This window comes from Hydra viridissima, unplaced genomic scaffold, assembly GCF_058129835.1.
Source record: "Hydra viridissima isolate aposymbiotic clone 2 unplaced genomic scaffold, HvirCarnegie_v1 scaffold_17, whole genome shotgun sequence".
NCBI classification, from domain to species: Eukaryota; Metazoa; Cnidaria; class Hydrozoa; order Anthoathecata; family Hydridae; genus Hydra; species Hydra viridissima.
In genome coordinates, this window is record NW_028324316.1 from 2,045,118 (window position 1) to 2,054,730 (window position 9,613).

General features: G+C 28.3%; 1 long non-coding RNA gene and 2 pseudogenes across 3 annotated transcripts; 1 reads left to right on the forward strand and 2 right to left on the reverse strand.

Moving 5' to 3' along the window:
* Positions 1–1,039: 1,039 nt before the first annotated feature.
* On the reverse strand, positions 1,040–2,813 carry LOC145181127 (uncharacterized; annotated as a pseudogene). Its single transcript, XR_016448327.1, has 4 exons — positions 2,467–2,813; positions 2,084–2,272; positions 1,595–1,885; positions 1,040–1,450 (listed from the first exon to the last, which is right to left on the reverse strand). The product of XR_016448327.1 is annotated as an uncharacterized LOC145181127 (transcript).
* A 51-nt stretch (positions 2,814–2,864) lies between these two features.
* On the reverse strand, positions 2,865–5,786 carry LOC149877027 (uncharacterized; annotated as a pseudogene). The gene is made up of 2 exons (XR_016448324.1): positions 5,624–5,786; positions 2,865–5,458 (listed from the first exon to the last, which is right to left on the reverse strand). The product of XR_016448324.1 is annotated as an uncharacterized LOC149877027 (transcript).
* Positions 5,787–8,671: 2,885 nt separating this feature from the next.
* LOC149877028 (uncharacterized) lies at positions 8,672–9,320 on the forward strand. Its single transcript, XR_016448332.1, has 2 exons — positions 8,672–8,793; positions 8,960–9,320. It is a non-coding gene; the product is annotated as an uncharacterized LOC149877028 (long non-coding RNA).
* The last annotated feature ends 293 nt before the right edge of the window (positions 9,321–9,613 follow it).

The window sequence follows — 9,613 nt, forward strand, 5'->3', positions numbered from 1 at the left end:
CGTAAAATAAAATATTTCTATTGAAAAATTCGTGGAAAGCTCTTATTTATGAGTCAACTCTCTTTTTAAGAACTAAAAATCAAATTTTTTGACACAAAACCAAACTCTTGAAATATTCGAGATAACACCAAAAAAGGACAGCCGAAAATATAGAATTGAACTACGCAGCAAAATTTGCTTTGCATAAATGCACATCCGCAGAGTTAACATATACAAAATCCTTTAGAGCTACACTGTTCACCAAGCAAAGCGCATTTATAAATTAAAAACAAAAAACAAAACAAAAAAATCTGACCGATCAGGCAGTCCATTTTTTAGTGTGGCGCTTGAACATCATCACCAGTTGTATAGGTAAACATATTAGTTTTTCCTCAGAATTAAGAATTTATTGGCCGGGTCATTATTTTGTTAATTATCAATACGAAAAACTGAAATATAATTTAATTTTTGCAGCATATGAAAAATTATAAAAAAGTTGTCCTTAACGATTGCATCTTGTAAATTACATTTGAACTCTATTACTTGCATTTCAGTGAACGCATCCAAAATCAGAAATGTAAAGGGTGAGTACTTTTATCTATAAAAACTGGTTTTAACTTAAAAGGAAATTTTTTAAACAAATTTAGTACACAGTAAATAAAAAACCCGTTATATTTTTAAAAAACATAACGGGAGTTTTCCTCGCACATAACGGTTCATTGCCGTTATGTTTAATACTTAATATGTATGAAAATAACATAACGGTTTTAGCGTTATGTTTTTTCATAGCAAAATTGCCTTGAACATAACGGTTACATAACGCCAATTAGCCGTTATGTGAGAGGAAAACTCCCGTTATATAACGCGTATTTTACCGTTATGTTTAAAACCTGATATAACGGGTATTTATCCGTTATGTTACCCGTTATGTCAAATTATAATTATTTTAAAGTAGGTTTTTTGAAACCCATGATTAATAACAGAAATTGCTAAATAAACTAACTAACATTGAACATTTTTTATGTTTATAAAAGTTAATTTAAAAAATAAAACAAATTCATCCAGTTTAATTTCCTAATATATTTATGTTAAATTATTTTTCATAATCATGAAAATTATTTACAAAATAATTGAAGAAATTAACTTAATGACATTTATTAATTCAAAAATACTTCACATTGCTGTAAAAAGATTGCAAAAGAAAAATGCATTTTTTAGAAAGTAAAGCTGATCGTCCGAAGCCGCAAATATCTTGCAAACATCCCAGAAGCTGCCCAAAACAAGAAGGATATGTCAAATCTAGCAAATAGTAAACGGCCATCAAAACAACCACCATTTCACATGTACTGATCAAGGGCTGAACATCCATCTCGACACCTCTACGACTCCTTACTCCATATTCCGTTTTATTATAGATAACTTGTGGACCATACAAGCTTGGCACTCTTAAGTATTCATGTATTGAATCACACTAAAATATTATAAATACAAAATAAGTATTGCAACCATAAAAAAGAAACTATTATTAATACATTAAATGGGTTTGAATCAATGTTAAGTTTATATTTTATAGAACTGGCTTAATACCAAATAAAAAAAATAAAATAAAATTTACATCAACTTTCATAAACAATTTATCAGTTGTCTTCTTAGAAATAAGTGATTTCTGGAGCAGCATTAAACTTTCAGTATGGGTTTGCGAATCGGGAGAAATCCAAATCAACATCTTTTGAATCTTAAGAGACTAATCTTTAAAAATAGGATACAAACGAATCGCTTCTTCCAGCATCAATCCAGGAGCATATGTAACTCTTTTCGGAAATATACTATAAGTCTCGTTATTAAAAAGATGTCTGTTTAGAATAGACAGTGTTGAAAGTGATGGCTTTTTCTTATTAAGTTCATTCTAGGTGAAAGAAAGAGTTATATACATTCCTTATTTTATAACTATTTAATAAAATAAAGTAATGACCTGACACTTAATATTAATTATAACATTTCAAAATTTTTTGCGTCTAAGTTTACTTAACTAGACTATAATTTCTGATATTAGAATTAGAAATCATTTTTATCCAAAAATTAATAAACACAGAAAAAATCTTACCTCAACATCTTGTAATAGCTGTTCTTTATCTACAACTGATTCGGACAAAATTGGATTTACTGCTCGGCTACTATTATTGATGGAACTATTTACAACAGAAAAATGAGGAAATCGCTTAACCTTTAAACTATGACATTTACTAAATTGTCTTTGGCGATAATTATTAGGCAACTTTTTGAACAAGAAATCCTAATAGAAAATTAAAAACTTTAATTAAATAAATTGAATCAAACAATTTATGTATACAGCAGCAAGTTTGAAAATCTGAAGTAAAATATAAAAATGATGGAAAAGGAAGGAGATCAAAAATGAATATTAAAATAGTAAATATTACAAATTAAAAAAAATAAAAAATATTATAGTATCAAAGACGTGATTCTTACCCATTTATGGCTGTAAGAAGGATATAAAGAAATGCAAGTAGACTTTAACTTTGCAAAGAATATTTTCTGTAACAATATTCTATTTTTGATATTATTATGATTAGGCGCATGCAAACAGCAAAAAGCTAATAAACAAGACATTAGCTCTCTAGATATCACCTTATCTTCAATAGAAAACTTGTTGCTCAGAAATAGTTTAATGTGAGGTGGAAAAAAATCAATGAGAGTTTGTTTAATATCACCATCAAAAGGGATTCTGTTAATCTAAAAATTTATCATTAATGTAAATGTTAAAAACATAGGAATAATAAAAAACATTTTGTATCATCATGTGAAAATTGACAAAAGAAAGCATTTACAACTACTAAAGTTGACAAAATAAAGAAAACAAATTAGACTAAAGTAATCATATTTATTGCAAATAATATAAACTTTTTATAAAATTTCAATGCAACTATATAATAAGGAATGGCAATGCTGGGGGTACAATATAGAAAATATCCCCTTCTTTAAAATAAAATGCTGGCCAAGGAAAAGCTAAGCCTTCAGCTGCAATAGTTCTAAAAGGAACTGTGTTGTCCTCAACAGCAGTAAAAAAACCTCGTAACACATTGTAATTAAGGCACTGAAGCTGTGAGGTAATAAATACTGTTTTTTCTCCTTTTACTTGAATTTCTTTAATAATAAAAGCAGAAGATTGAAAACCATCATGAAACCATAAAGACGATTCAGGACAGTATTTAATTCCATTAATCTGGATGCAGGTAACAATATTTTTTTTTATAGTAACTTGATTTAATTCACAAAGAACTCCATTACTAATTTCTCCAAAAGAATTATAAAAAGATGCAACAGTGTTTAAAACCATACTCTTCATAGCACTTAAAGGCATATTTTTGAAATTAAAATGCCTAACATTTTTTATTATTTGATGTTTCCTCTCAAAAGCCATACACATGTGGTATCGTAGTGAACCAAATTGTCTGGATTGCTCAGGATAATGAATAAGAAAATGAAGCTTTGGTATAAACTTATCTGGGTATAAATTCATAAAAAGAGTATGATGGGCTGCAATTGTTTCTTCTAAAGAGACGAAGTAAGCCTCAGTGGTAACTGGAGAGAGACACATTTGAAGAATACACAGCAGCTTAATAAGACACAAGAAATGACAATCAATAGTGATACTTCTTAAAAAAATTGGTAAAATACGACAAATAGAAAGAACTTGAGCACTGCCAAATTTCCCCTTAATAACCAAATCTACTATTACAGGTGGTTTTTCACTGTCTTTTGGGTATTGAAACAATTTTATAAAGTTGTTCAAGCTATCTATTGTAAAAAAACCTTTCAAAACCCCATGATTCAAGCAAAGTTCTATTTGCAAAGGTATTACACCTTCTAACAAATCATGCATTGGATCAAAAAGAACTTGCTTTGTCACATCAAATTCATTAATTTCAGATAGAACACTGTTAGATTGAACGCCATATAGTTTTGACCATTTTAAATGTTCAACTCGGGGAAGACTAGAATTATCTAGTTCTTTGACTCTCATCTTGTGTTCCTCTAAACTCCTTATTTTACACTGAGAATGTTTATTATAAACTAACATTTCTGACCTGGTTGAATTACAAACTCTACAGCACCTAACAACTTTCTTGCTAAAACCCTCTTTAAAACCAGCAATTGCATTGCAAGTTAATGAATCTCCAATAAAGTGTTTTAACTTTACCATGAATTTTTTACCATTAGCATTAGTTTAAGTTGAGGAATCAATCGATGATAGTTCATTTAGAGATTGTACCAAGTCAAGAAGAAGAGATTTCATAAAGCCTTTTACCTTAACAGATTTAGAACCAGTTATTGCTAAAGGGAATATTGAGAAAGATTTACTTAAGCAGCATTGCGGAATGTTTAACAACTGAAAATATAAAACCCACAACTTGTGCTTTCCTCTAGATTTGCCTATTGGATTAGTTACACCTAAATCATCTGAATACAATGAGATAGATATTTCTGAAGAATACTCTAGAAACTTATCATATTCATTTGATGTAAAAATAAACTGAAGTATTTCTTTAAATGGAATAAAACATCCATGTAAACTGTTTTTGTATACTAACTGAATTTGTGGCATTTTAAAAGCAGTTTGAAAATATCTTGTTCTAGAATATTCTGTTGATAGTTCTTTACAAATTGTAGAAATCTCTTCATTTTGTGATTTATTATTAAAAATATTTTGCAAGCTTGAAAAAATAATGTTTACCACATTTTCAGAGCATCGATATTTTCCTCGCTAATGCAGCAAGTTGATCTTTTCTATTCTCCTTCAAAAATTGAAAATCATCCAGTTTTTCAATATTAAAATCATTATTATTGTTAATTACTTCAATTTCAGTATCAAAAGGAGCAAAACAATTTCTATTGTGAAGTTTAAAACCTTTAACACTTTTAAATTTTGAAAAACAGTTTTCACATACAACTGAACCTTCCTGACCATGTAATTTAAGATGTGATATCATTACATATTGTTTACTTGTTTGAAAACTACAATTAGAACAAGATAAAATTACTTTTTGAGATCCAGGTGGTTCAGCACTTGATTTTGGTGGTTCAGCAACTTGTGCAGCAGTTGATATTAAACTTAAATTTTGCGATCTTGAAGACACATCTAAATCCTCAAGTACATCTTCATAATTAGAGTCTTGGTATAATGTTGATTCAGTTGGAAGTTGAGGAATAATGGATTGTTGGTTGTTAAAATCGAATGAAACAGGATCAGAGTGTCTATCTACAGCTGAAAAAACAGCTTTAACGGGAGAAAATCCCTTTAAACTTTGAACAAAAGTGCTGAGCTCATTATTTTTTGCTAAGGATACAACTTCCACTTCTAGATTTTGTTCATTTAAAATGGCAACAAATGTTTCAGAATCGACTTCACATCCATTCCACATGATGCCACTTATATCACTGTTATCAAACTTTTTAGAAGCTAAAAAAGTATAATTTTAAATTAAATAGCTCAACCATTGTTTTTGGCATATATAATAACTTGATTAGTATGAAGACAAAAATGAACTGTAAAGAATTTGAAGATTGATTAAAAAAAAAAAGAAGATTGAATAAACAAAGAATGTGCATTAAAAAATAAGCTTACCATTAGTTAAAAAGTCTGCAATATTGCTATTACTAGCAAGAACAATTTTCTTTTCACCAAGATACTTGACAACAACAGCCTTTATCATTTTGAACTGTTAATTATTGTAGAAATCAGTAATATAGTTATTATTACTTAGAAAACTTAAATTACACAAATAGTATATTTCACATTATTTAATAATCGCAATATAAAATAAAATTAATTTTAAGAATAGTAATAAGTAAAAAATGGTAAGTATTAAATAAATAGTAGTAAAGAACATTATTAAGCAACATACAAATACAGTGAACTCCTAATATCTTGAAGCCTCCAAGGGACCAAGAAAATAGTTGAATTAGCAATATTACATACATACATACATACATACATACATACATACATACATACATACATACATACATACATACATACATACATACATACATACATACATATATTGTTATTATTATTATTATTATGATTATCAATATTATTAAATAATATTAATAATATAAATAAATATATAATATTAATCATTAACAACCCAAATGTCGTTTAAATGCTAAGAAGTAACTACCTTGAGAAAATAAAATAAGAAAACTAAAACAGTAAAGACCTTATAAACAAAAATTGCAAAGATTCTTTAAACTCGCGCTATTTTTTACTGATAAAATAATCTGTTTAACATAACGGTTAAACATAACGCTTAGCAAATATATATTACTATACTAATGATTTAAGCACCATTTACGCATTATAACACTTTCAACACTATTTCAACTTAACATAACGGTAAACATAACGCCAAAATTTTCGTTTACCGTTATGTAACCGTTATTTTTGCGTTATGTTTTTTGCTGTGTACTTTAAAGTTTCAAAGTAAAGAATGGTGCAAGTCATCAGTGGCAGCATGCTTATTTTACGTTAGTTTTTTCATATTCCAATGCATTGCTAAGATTTTATAGCGCTTTTTTAAATGAAAATTCAAACAGCCAATAAGAAAAGTTCTTTTGATACAAATTTTAAAATGCGTACTCCAAAAACAATTAGGAAAGAAAGTGTGCGCTGATTGTGATACACAATATCTTGAATTGATGTTATATAAAAAATATGCTTTTAAGCGAACTTTCTTGTACTTGACGAAATAAATATCAAAATCAAAAATAATTTTGTCGTTGATGAAAATCATAGGTGTGTGTAAATTTGTGGTTTTCTTTAAAACCCAAGCAGATACTTCGCAGTGTTTTTTAAAATACGGAAATTTTCGTTGTATGATATTTTTCACTTGTTTTGAAAAATTGTAAAAATTGACATTATAAAAATATAAAAATTGAAATAAAAATATAATTTCAGTTTTCATATTTTCACAAAGTTCGCAGTAATACTAAAGCGTAAGTTTGATAACGCTAAAACCCTGAAAGTTTAAGAGCAGAAAAATCACACAAAGCGTTACAAAATGCTATATAAAGCAAAGAAAAATGACATGTACATGAATTGCTCCGAATTTCTTTTAATTGGGTCCCGGGATTTTGAAAGATGAGTGTGAATAATTTAAATGCCTTTTACATTTTTAACCTAATTATGTAAATATGTAAAATGTAATTAAAATATGACCGGGTTGAAAAATATATCAATCTTTGTTTCACGACTGAAATGGTCAATCATAGCAACAAATAGCAAAACCATGTGGTCGCACGCTTTAACTACACTTATGTGTTACAACCGTGAAATAAGAGTTTCAATTGTCGTGAAAACTATTGCCAACTTTATCAAAGCTTAATTGCTGACTTTAGAAGAAAATTTAAATGTTGATAATAATGCTATTTTTTTATGTAAAAACTGTACGCCTTAGAAGGTGGACTTAACATTCTAGAAAACATTGGATTACGCCTTGGATTTTTTAATTTGAACATAAATAGAATAATCAATTTAACAATATGTTATAAAAAAAATAATAAAATAAAATAATAAAAAAAGTATTTTTTCGAAGCTCTCACACAAATCATTGTTGATTGCAGAGCGTTGAACAGGCGATTTATTTACATATTTTTGCGTTTTAACTTTTATTCGTAAATCTGAGTAATGTACCATAGTAAATCTTTTACAACTCCTTCAAGCAAACAACATGTTAAATGTAAGACTAAGAAAATTGCTTTAATCATAAAGAGTTTTTACCGTGGAGGTGTGGGGAGGGAGGGGGTTCATTTTTAGGGGCGTCTAGAAAGAGCTTGTAAATTGAATGCTTTGTGTAACTTTAACAACGTTGGGAATAAAATATTAAAAATAGAGAATTTCTTTTAAAAAATCTAAAATTTTAATTTTTGTTAAACTGTCGATAGGTAACAAATGCTAGAAAAAAATGTCAAATATTTTTAAAAAAGAGTAACCCCCGTGGTTTGAAATTTTATTTTCTACATTGACGACCAATAAAAGTTAAATGAAATATAATAGAACAAAACTAACAAAAAAAAAAAGTTGAAATCTGTTGTTATTGCAAACTTTAAAACACTTTTTGATGCTTTGAAATTCGCTTCTATAAGCTTTCCGTAAACAATAAGTCTCTTACTTTCTAAAGCGCAGCAATCATGAAAAACGATAAGAGATAGAACATCATTAAAAACGATTAGAGATTTTGAAAAGATATTTTAACACTTTAGGATTTTAGGTTTGCGCACGCGCTAGAGAAAAAAACTTTTTGAGTAAGGTTTTTCTTTAATCTCTCATCTCAGTAAATAATTAGGCCGAGAAACAGAGTGGTAATTTCATAACGAAGGCAAGTTTATATATAACAAAAGACAACCCTCTCCACAAAGCAACGATAGCTTCTAAATATACTGTTTTTAAATATATTTTAAAACAAACGCATTTGATAACGAAATTGGAAAAAACTATTGTTGCAAAATCTAACGCTTTGAAATTCTTTTGTAAGCTAAAAAAATTAAATTTGAAAAAACGTTCAAGTTTTAGTTTTATTGCGATTGGTAATCAATCTATGTCCAATATTTTTTATCAAATACACCTTGACGTTCGTGATTTTTATAAACAATAAGAAATACATATTTTACATTGAGAGCAGATGGTCTTCCGATCGCAATAAAAGAAGCATTCTTTTTCCAAACATATTGAATTTGGACTAAGAAAATAGTAGAGCTCTCTTAAAACTATACAGTAAATTTACGACTGTTAAGGTAATCTAATACAAATTATACAGGTTATCAATTGTTTTATTATTATTGTTGTTAATGCAGTCGTTTATAATAACCAGTTTTTCTAGTTTTTCATTGAAATCACCAAATAAATTTTTACTATTGCACTATTTTGTTTACATTACTTACTGCGGGACTTTTTTTTTAGAATACAAAAAATGCCTGCCAGTAGCATAATCATTATTTGCATTCTTGGTTTTGTTGCGTGTACTTCCACTGTGGTGTATGCTGACTTCACTTGCATGGGATTGTGCGAGACTCCATATGAGCAGTGCTTAAAACAAGTGAGTAGATTAGAAGAGACGTATTTTGTTTGTATGGTCGAGCGAAACAAGTGCGTAAAACGATGCGAACGATTTAGAATGGTATCGAACGAATCGGAACAATAAGTAATTAACTTTATTGCGTTATTGAATTGAGCATCTTAAGATTTGGCTTTAATCAATGCAGCAAAAATTTAATGTAACGTTTTTTTAAGAAATTTTTGTTTTATCTTTCATGTACTTTTATGTTTCATGGTTTTTTTTTTCTCATTTTTTATGGTAAAAATAGTAGAATCTTTGTTAATGCAAACAATTAAAAGAAAAATGCGAACACATATAGAGCAAACAAAGTGGAAGACTTATTTAGATGAAGTTATCTCCTGTTCGACAAATAATCAAATTTGTAATATATCGTATAAACTAGGCACCAAATACACGACTTCGGATCGGTTCGGTTCGGTTTTGATTTTGGTTTTAAGTATAAAAACTCAAGTAGATCTTTTCTTTTATATTTTTCTTCTTAACAACTAAAAAATAAG